At 41.5% G+C, this 10,080-nt stretch overlaps 1 pseudogene; it reads left to right on the top strand.

Moving 5' to 3' along the window:
• The first annotated feature begins 6,688 nt into the window (after positions 1 to 6,688).
• LOC110307679 (AP-3 complex subunit sigma-1 pseudogene) lies at positions 6,689 to 7,136 on the top strand (annotated as a pseudogene).
• The last annotated feature ends 2,944 nt before the right edge of the window (positions 7,137 to 10,080 follow it).

Raw genomic sequence — 10,080 nt, 5'->3', positions numbered from 1 at the left:
CACCCACTCAAGGTCACAGATCATATACAACACTACCTTAGTCAGTCACAGCAACCATAACACAGGTAGACAGAATTCAGTGAGCGCCATTAGCGGCTGAACAGGAGGGAAATTGATTACCAGAAAGAAAGAAACTACACCATTCTTCCAAAATTAGCCACAGCCAGGATTAACCAGCTTACCCACTCACTTCCTGGGAGCCTGTGGGTAAAATTCATCGCATGCTCAGTTCGCTCTTCAGATTGTTTTCTCTGAGGTTCCTGGGGTCCAGTACAAGCCAGCTCTCTGTTGGGTCATTGTTCCTAAGCCCTTTAAATCCCCCAGGGCAAACGGAGCTCTCCCGTCACTTCCCCCCACCCACTTTCCCTCAACTCCGAGTTCCCAGAGCTTTGCAGAAAGTGGTCTGTGTTTGTCCTAAACCAATATTTGTTGGACATAAGAATCAATGAATGAGTGGTATAGTAACTTATTGGAATATTTATTCAACAATCATGGTTATGGCTGATTAATTAATGACTTAGCCATGCCTGTTATCCTCGGTGCTGTGGGCCTGTGTCTTGCTCAGACAGCAGAGTTTAGGCAAGTATGGTTTTAGAGGAATTCTCTTCCGGCTTCTACCATTCGAAACCTGCTCGCTGGTTCAGTTTAGTTTTGAGTTGTGTCTTTGCAGAGTGTGGTCACTTTATTACATAGTGTGGAACTGTCAATCACTTGGGGCTTGGATTTCACAGTTCTGGAGTCACTCCTGAACACAGGGAGGGGCTTCTTTCCTGTGATCTCATTAGATGGGGAAGATCAGGTTTCCGGGCCTCCCAAGAAAGAGGGGTCCTAGCAAATAACAAACTGAATTTGCAACTGCCCCCTCCTCCCCCACCCAGTCCCATACAGCTTCATACTGTTAGGTCAGCCTTCACCAAGGATGAAACGAAGCCAGCTCCTAGCTGCACTGTGCTGATGTGACTCTTGACCATCTGCCTTCCAGAAGGATCGGCAGATCCCCTCTGGGGGAAGATAATGTCCCCAGAGCTTCAAACGAACTTCAAAATTTTAAGAACGTGAGCCTCGTAGTCAACAAAATTGTACAATCATGACAGTATCTCCCCAGCCACAGTAGACAGCAGGGGTAGACCTTGGGGGGTCCAAATGCACAGCACCTGCCCTACCAGGAGCACAGGGACATTGCATGTTAATAGTATTTAGATATTTATTTAGCATATCTAGCAATAGCAAGACTTCAAGTAAATATATATTGTGAGTACATAAAAAAATGCAAAGTCCAAAAAAAAAAAAGTGAAATAAACCCTGAAGTTTATGGCGAACTAAACCAGAATTTTATTTAACTTTGGAAGAGTAAGGGACAAAGTGTTACCTAAGCAGCAAAGAGATTGTGTTAAATGATAATACTATGTCAGGAAATTTAAATGTATACAAATAAGTTCATGCATATTTATGAAAATTTATATTCAAAAGTTACGTTAGTACACTTACTATGGTCATTGATACATTAAATTAAATTAGAAATAAACAATAAAAAGATTAATAGGAAACTTTAATGTATGTAGAAATTCAACACTAGTCTAAAAACTCATTAGAGAAAGGAATCATAAATAAAAACATAAACAAGTGATAAAAATACTCTATTAAAGCTTTTGAAATGTAGCTGGTGGTTTCTTTAGAGGTATATGTATCATTCTGAATGAGTATTTTAGTAAAAAAAAAAAAGGAGGCTAAAATTTAGTAATTTAGCTATTGCAAGCAGTCGTGGGAAAGGGCAGATGAACTGCAGAGAAAGAATAGAAAAGGAAACAACAGAAAGAAGAGCAGAATGATTGAGTTAGGAAACAGCAGACTCAGCTAAGTCAGGATTGTTTCCTCTGATAGTAACAGCACAGTGCTGTTGGGAGTGACCCAAGGGAAGAAAAAGACAAGACACATTATTATCAGAGGTCATATGGCATGCCAAACATCAGTAAGAAGCCACAGTAAGAATGTATCAGCATCCATTACATCCATCTTCAGTCCAGAAATGAGCTACAATAGCCCTACCTTTGGTTTTGAATGAGTGAACTTGTTAAGCACGCAGCAAGCAGACCTAGAATACACGGCAAGCAGCAGGCAGATGGCAAACACTAAGCATATGCTGACACCATCCAGCAGAATAACAGGGGAAGCTAGACTTCTGGACTGAGAGAGTTCTGGGAAGAGAGGTCTCTCTTTATGCAGGGCCTCTGGCTTCTTGTGCCTGAGACAGGTGCTTTTATGTCATGTGATGGACGATAGCAGCCGCTGTTGGGAATGGGTTTCCTTTTAACCGTTCTCAAGACTTCAGTTTCTACTGCTCTGAGCTGTTTGACCCTGTTACAGGCTCAGCAGGCAGCCTGACCCAAGCAGGACAGTGGGTATCAGAGGACACTTGAGTCAGTCATTCTAGCCAGTTTACCATATAGTTTATGTTACAGTGAATACGGCTGAAACTTTAGATGAAATAGACAACATAGCTCATCAAAACTGATGTCAGAAGATTTCAGGCTCTACTTAATTATATTGACCATTAAAATCTTAGTCCATGAAGTGTAAGATACTGGTAAACCATTACATTTAAAGAAGTAATTATGTCAGCACACATAGATCCTTCCTGATGATAGAAAAAGAGGAAACATGGCCGAATTCTTCTTGTAAATCTACAGCTTGAAGAGGATGTTGCAAAATGAGAGAAACCATAGCCCTAGTATCTTATATCCCTTGCAGAATGGACCAGCAAATGTCAGTAAACAGAATCCAGCAAGGTTTATGTAAATATAAATTTATGTATTATATATTATAATACATGTTATATACGTTCATGTAATATATAGTATGTGCAGTTTATAACATTTTATATATATTAATTATAACTACAGTGAAATAAATGTAACTTGTTTCTATTTGCTTGCATTTGTTTAAATTCTCTCTCTCTCTCTCTCTCTCTCTCTCTCTGTGTGTATATGTCTGTGTGTGTCTATCAGTCAAACAGCAGCTCAAGAATCTTGGATATTTTCAGAGTAATCAGTATGATTTATCACATTAATATGCACAGAACAAAAAAAGTCACATGATGTTTTCAAAAGATAAAATTCATTCACTTACGTTTCTCACATCTCGAAGAGAACCTTATTATTCAAATATCTAAATGTTTACTTGAAATTTACTGAGAATCCTAGACTAGAAAATACAGGACGATGAAGAAGCGAAGCCATAAAGGTTTGAGAGGAAGAGATTAAAACTTGGGCATGTAGATAACATGCTGGTGAGTGACTGGGTGTAAGCGACCCCATGGTGATTACAGGACGCATGGTCAGTAGCCCACTGTTCCTTCCATTTCTACAAGCATGCCATAAATAGTTAGGCACTCAACTGTCATAACATACTCACAACAGCATCACAGATATATATTAGATAAGATTGTAATGAAAGATATGTAAGACCTCTATTTAGAAAACATCTCAATTCAAAGGAGTTATTTCAATTTGATTTACATACATCTATGATGCAACCTTAGAAATATATTGATTGCATACATCTTCTTATGCAAATTGATAAACATAAAATTTATATGGAGAGTAAAGAGCTACTTATAGCCAGAAAAGTTTAACTAAAACATGGACACGCCTGAGTTGCAGGCCTGGACAGCCAGCTCAAAACAGCAGGGGCAGTAGGAAAAGGAATAGACTCACAAGATCTAGACCCCCGCAATTTGTGGGAAAATGAAACATAGTAACACTGAAGAAATGAGTCTTCACCTGGTGCTTCTGGGCGCTCAGCATCCTTAGCCAGCATGTAAATGAGAACTTCCCTAAGAGCATCCTAATGAAAACAAATGAATCCTGTGGGATGCCCCAGGGAGAAGGCAGCCCCATTCACTGCTGGTAAGAGTGTAAATTAGTTTAGCTACTGTGGAATTGGTATGGAGATTCCTAAGAAAAAAACTGAAAATAAGTACTGTCACATAACCCTTCTTTGCAACTTCTGGGTACATGCCTGAGGGATTCTGAGTCAGTATACCACAGGAACACCTGCTTATCCATGCTTATTGCACACTGCTCATAATAGCCAGACTTTGGAGTCTGCCTAGGTGTCCATCAACATGCATGGATAAGGAAACTGATTATAAATATGTATAGATTACATGTACACATACATATCTATAATTATATGTGTGTATGTATATGTGAATATGTGTACTAGAGCTTTATTCACTCATAAATAACTAGAATGAAATTATGTCATTGTTGAAAATTCTTGTAACTGGTAATCATTAAGCAAGATAAGCAAGGCTCAAAGGAACAAATACTAGGTTGGTTTTCTCTTATTTGTGGATCCTAGGGTGTTTTAGATACATAGGACCACATGTACATACACACACACAGTACACACACAAATATACACACATATGCATAGAAACACACACAGAAACACACATACATTCACAAACATACACACACAAAACATACAAACACATACACGCATTCATACAAACACACAGAGAAACACACACACAAACATACAAAAAACATACAAACACACAAATATACACACATTCATACAAACATACACACACAAAAACATACAAACACACACAAATATACACACATTCATACAAACACACACAGAAACATACACATATGCATACAAACACACACATGGAAACACATACACAAACACATAGACACAAGCACACACACAAACACATACACAAACACACATATATAAGCACACACATACACACAGTGCACATAGCAAGAGAGGAGACAAGTAGAAGCAAAGAAGAGAAGAGAAAGGGGAACTGGGGGATGCTTGGAATACAAGCCGCACTTGAAGGAGATTACTTTATGAAACCCATCACCATGCACAATGAATATATGCCAATAAAAAGAAAACATATACTTTAGATGGATTATGTATGAAACTCTCATCAAATATGTTTAAGGATTTTTAAAAATGTAATATAGCCTACTATTTAGGGATTTGGGCTCTGGAGTCAAATGTTCACATTTAAATCTCAGCGTCTGACAGCCCTCCAGTGATTTAGTATTTTCAATCTGTGAAACGAGAGAAAGTAGAATAAAATATGCTCTGTAATAAAATTCTTGATAAATAGTTCTTCATTAAGATTATGGATTTCGGAGGCTGGAGAGAGGGTGCAGAAGTTAGGGAAACTTGCAGCTCTTGCAGAGGGTACAACTTTGATCTTCACCTCCAACGCTGGGCAGCTCACCATAGCCTGGAACTCCAGCTCCAGAGACTCCAACGCCCTCTTCTGGACTCTGAAGACACTGCACAAGTGTAGCATGCAAATAAATAAGGCATTTAAAAAATAAAATTGTGAACTTATGTTCGTCAAACATGGGGGGTGGGAGTGGGGTAAAATGATAAGCCATAAAGTGTGAAGAAGACATGTCTGCAGTGTGTATGAACAGTGCAGTTCTCATATCTACATCTTTAAAATTCATAAGAAAAACGACTCAGAGACGGTAGATAAACAGTCTGAGATGGGCCTTGCTAGAGATGCCTAACAGAAAGACACCCAGTGAGAACTGAAATCACAGTATGGTTCTACTTTCCCACTACCACACTTGCTAAGGTGGAAATGACTATTTTATTAAAGAGACCAGGGGGTAGAAATGTCACACACTAAAGGCAGAAGTGCACACTGGCACATCCACTTAGATAAAGTGCCTAGCACCATCTAGAACATGTATGTGTATATGCAGAAAAATTGAAATGTCTATACCAAAAGACACAGAAATACATACACCTCTATTTCTCATGAGATTAAGAAAATGTTAAAACCTTGTATGTCATCATGGTATTTTCACACAGGAACGCCAGCTAGATGGTCATGGAAATGCACATCAACAGTCACATGCCACATCTCAAAAAAAGACTATGGAGTGAAAGACATCAGACTCCAAGTGTGAGTCATGTGGCACCAGATGTGACAAGGTGCGGGCCCAGGAGAACTCATCCGTTCTCTTAGACGCTGGGATAGCAACTCTACTTTGGAGCAGGAAGAGCAGTGTCAGGGGCTTGAGGATATGAGTCCCTGGTGGCCTGTGGTCTCTTGCAGCTGCCTAACAAGACGTTCTTAGGCTACACTTGCGTTTCCTTAAGCCATACCTACAGCATTGCTTAGCAATGCCCATGTAACCAATAGACATGAAACAATGTAACTGAAGGCTGGAGGTGTGGCTTAGCAGGAAACAATGTAACCAAAGGTGTTGCTTAGCAGGGAAGAGTCTTAAGCAGAGGACCTGCAGTTTCCGGCAGCTCACCCGAGTTCAAAACCACCCAGAACCTCAGTTCCAGAGGATCCTATGTGCCTTTCTGACTTCTTCTGTGTCCCCCATGCTTACAAAGCATATACATAAACTCAGATGCATGCATATATAAACAACACAATCCAGGGAATTTTACTCCATAGTATAGAGATGAAGTAATTGAAGGTATACAGAAAGGTAGAAAGGCTTAGCTATGAAAATGTTAAAGACGGTATCATCTGCAACAGGGAAAACGGAAACTGTCTAAGGGAGAAACAAAAGGTAGTTTAGAGGGGGCAGTAGGAAAGCAGCAGCAGTCTCCTGAAGGTGAGGACTCTAGGCTCGCAAGCCCACCCTGGCCCCAGTCCCCACCAGGTGAGTGCTGACCAGCCATGGTCAAGGTCAGTCTCACCTTCAGCAACCACAGGAAGCCTTGGGTCTCCCAGTTCTGCCCGCCCTATAGTTAAGATGAGCCAACAGCAAATCACTAGGAGGTACGCAATGAGAATGTGTGTAATCACGCAGAAGACATTATTGTCTTCTGTGTAGATTCATCAGAAAGTGAACTTGACATTTTATATCTGTTTGTGTCGACATTAGACAAATGGTTTTTTTTTTTTTAAATGTCTGTGAACTGGGTTTACTATTTCGTATAGACAAGGTTCACAATATTCTTGCAGAAACGGTGATGAGGGAGAAAAGGTATTGGAGACCAGCATGAATAAGATTGTTGCAAAACTTGATGCACAAAATTAACTGGAGAATCCAGAGGTCTCTGGGCTCTCCAGCCTCTGGTTCCTGGTTATCCAGGCAGTGTGGGGCGTGGGCTTCCTTTTGTGACATGGGCCTTGAATTAGATTAGTCATTGGTTGGCCACTCCCACAAGTTCTGTGACATCACTGCCTCGGCGCCTCTCGCAGGCAAGGCAGATGGTAGGTTTTGGCAGATTGGAAGGTTTTGTGACTGGGTTGGTTGCCTTGCCTGCTAATCTGGTTTCTGAAAGGTCTCCTCTAAGGACCTTGGCTAGGGTGAGAGAAACTGAAAACAGTGACCTCTAGTGGACACGGAAAGATGTTTGAGTTTTCATTTCTTTATTGGGATGGTGGATGACTCCAAGAAAACAGCAGGGCAGGTAACAAACTCACAAAGATTGACAGCAGTGCACAAGACCGGCACAAGTTCCAACCAGACAAAAATCTCAGCACAGAGAATGAATGGAAATGAACCCAAAGTCCCACCCCCTCACCAAGAAGCCTTCTGCAGGTGATACAGTCTAAGGAAAATCCATCTTCTTCCATGTCCGGTATATCAACCACCCCAGGGCAGGCTCCATGCTAACACAAAATAAACTCCACAGTTTTCTTGTGTGTGTGTGTGTGTGTGTGTGTGTGTGTGTGTGTTGGGGGCGGGGGGATGGCTGAATTAATTATATTACGGCAAACATAAAAACGTGAAAGTAATAAATGTTTTGACTTTGAAAAGCTACAATTAGGTAGAAATACCAAGTTACCAAATAGCATTTCTTTTAGGATTCTAATTATATTAAATAAATTTGTCAGACCATACCTGACAAAAAGAAATTCTCTCCTTCTGAGTAGTACTTAAGAGATTTTAATTTTTGCTTTTTATTGTTCTAATTTGCTGTGCTTCTGGAATAACAACACAATTGGGCATGTTTGATGACTCGGGCCTGGTGTTCTTTTAAGAGCTGGGGGCCCGGCAGTCCCTGTGATGCCTGATGTGGGGGCAGGACGCTAATGTGCTGCTGGCTGCCTCTTCTGTGACTTGGAAACCTGGGGAGGTGGAGGAACTGCTTCCTGTCTTTTGGCCACTCTAGTCCTCTAATCAAGGAAACCTCTTGGGTCTAGGGACTGATTGGTGGCTGATACGCATATACAGTGTCAACTTTTCCAAGGAAAATAATGACCCCCCGCTTTTTTTCCAGACCAGATTCCCACAGGAAGGCTCCACAAGCTGGGTGTTTGGGTGTCTTGTAACTGAACTAGGTGGCAGAGGAAGGGAATGTTCAAGTCACTCCCCTGTGATCATATCAAGTAATGACAGGATATTTCCTCTGTATTTTAAATTTTATCTTCTGTACATGAGCATTTTGGCTGTGTATATCTGTGCACCACCTGTGTGCCTACGGAGGCCAGAGGCAGGCATTGGATTCCTTGCGGAATTTTCAGATGGTTATAAGATGCCATGTGGATGCTGGGGCTCAGATACGGGTCCTCTGTGAGAGCACCTGATAACCTTCACCCTTGAGCCATCTTTCCAGCCCTGACCACTGGCTGTTTCTAATGAGAGGGGTTCTGGATTTGGGGACTGCTAAGGTGGCAGCTCACATGAAGTTTGTTCTTTGGTTTTAGAGGCATCCCCAAATGGAGTAGAGTTGTGCTTCCCTGTGCTGCTGTCGGTGGGCTGTGAAGTTTGAAGATAAGACTGTGGCAAAGCATGGGTTACCTAGGTGCTCAGCGAATGGAACCTGATGCTACTGCCATCTGGCGGTCAGCTTAACCTTTTGTGTGTGGGGATCTTGACATCAGAAAGCTTTGCAAAAATCTTTTAAAGAATAACTTTTGGGGGGACTATAGAATTGATTGAAAGACATAAATCTTCAGCTAGCATAAATGCACTCAAGAGTGACTATTGTTCTTTTGGAAAGTGGCTAACTGTGTGTGTATGTATGGGGGTGTCCCTGGTATGTGTGCACATGCGCATGCAAGAGTGCAGGGTCATGTTTGCGTGTGCCTGTATGGAGGTGAGAGGTCACTGTGGCACGGCTTCCTCGATCACTCATCAGGGTCTCTCAGTGATTCTGGAGCTCCAAGGCCAGCGAGTGCCAGGGCCTAGCTGTCTCTCTGGGATTGTAGATGAGAGCCACTGTGCTCGCCTTTGACATGTGTCCTGGGGATTTTAACTTAGGTCCCCTTGCTTGTTTGCCCACTAAGCCATTGCCTGTAGTTTTAGATTTCTGTATTACAAAAACCCAACAAGTACGTAAGTTATTTTGTAGACTGGAAGCTGGGTTTCATCAGGCTGTGCTGTGTACTTATTTTAAAGGTTACGTCTAGGGGATTAGTACACACAACCTTATTTGTCAGTTAAAGATAAAAAGAGAACACTACCTCTTACTAAGTGTATATCTTGTTTGAAACTGGCTTGTTCATTTTACAACCTTATTAGATGGGGAGTAACTGACTGGCCTAAGTTCCTGTCTGGTGGCTGGTACAGTCGGATTAAAACAAGCTAACACCAGACTTCTTTTCCATTTTCCACCGACCTCTCTCCCACTTCAGCAGCCTTGTGAGTGGGACTGGCTGACCCCACTGTTGAGGCCGGGAGCATTGTAGAGTATTTCATGAATTTGTTTTGCCCGAGTTATGAAATGCCTTGTAGTGTGTCCCAGATCTCACTGTCGGAGTGGGTGATTCTGAAGTGTTCAGTGGTGACTCTTTGGTGTTTCTGATCTTTCCCATGGCAGTTTGTGGGGAATGAAGTCACACACAGACATTTCTGGTGTCAGCATCCTCATTTAATCATGACAGCTGCTGGCCACTGCTTTGAGAGCTGAGCAGTGTTTGCTAGCCTCTGAGTGCTTGCCAAGGTACCTAGCACACAGCCAATAATCACTATGTGATTATCACCTGGCTCCCAGTGTGTTTTGGTGACAATCCTTATTCTCATTTTGGGCGTACATAATCAACCATTTTCGGGAGTAAACATCCCCAAATAAAATAATACACACATTGAAAAGTTTAAAAAAAAAGAGTTCTAAAAG

Source organism: Mus caroli, unplaced genomic scaffold (genome assembly GCF_978045245.1).
Source record: "Mus caroli unplaced genomic scaffold, Mus_caroli_1 scaffold_15, whole genome shotgun sequence".
NCBI lineage: Eukaryota > Metazoa > Chordata > Mammalia > Rodentia > Muridae > Mus > Mus caroli.
Note: the sequence above shows the minus strand (reverse complement) of the source record. Positions and strands in the feature narration are given on the sequence as shown.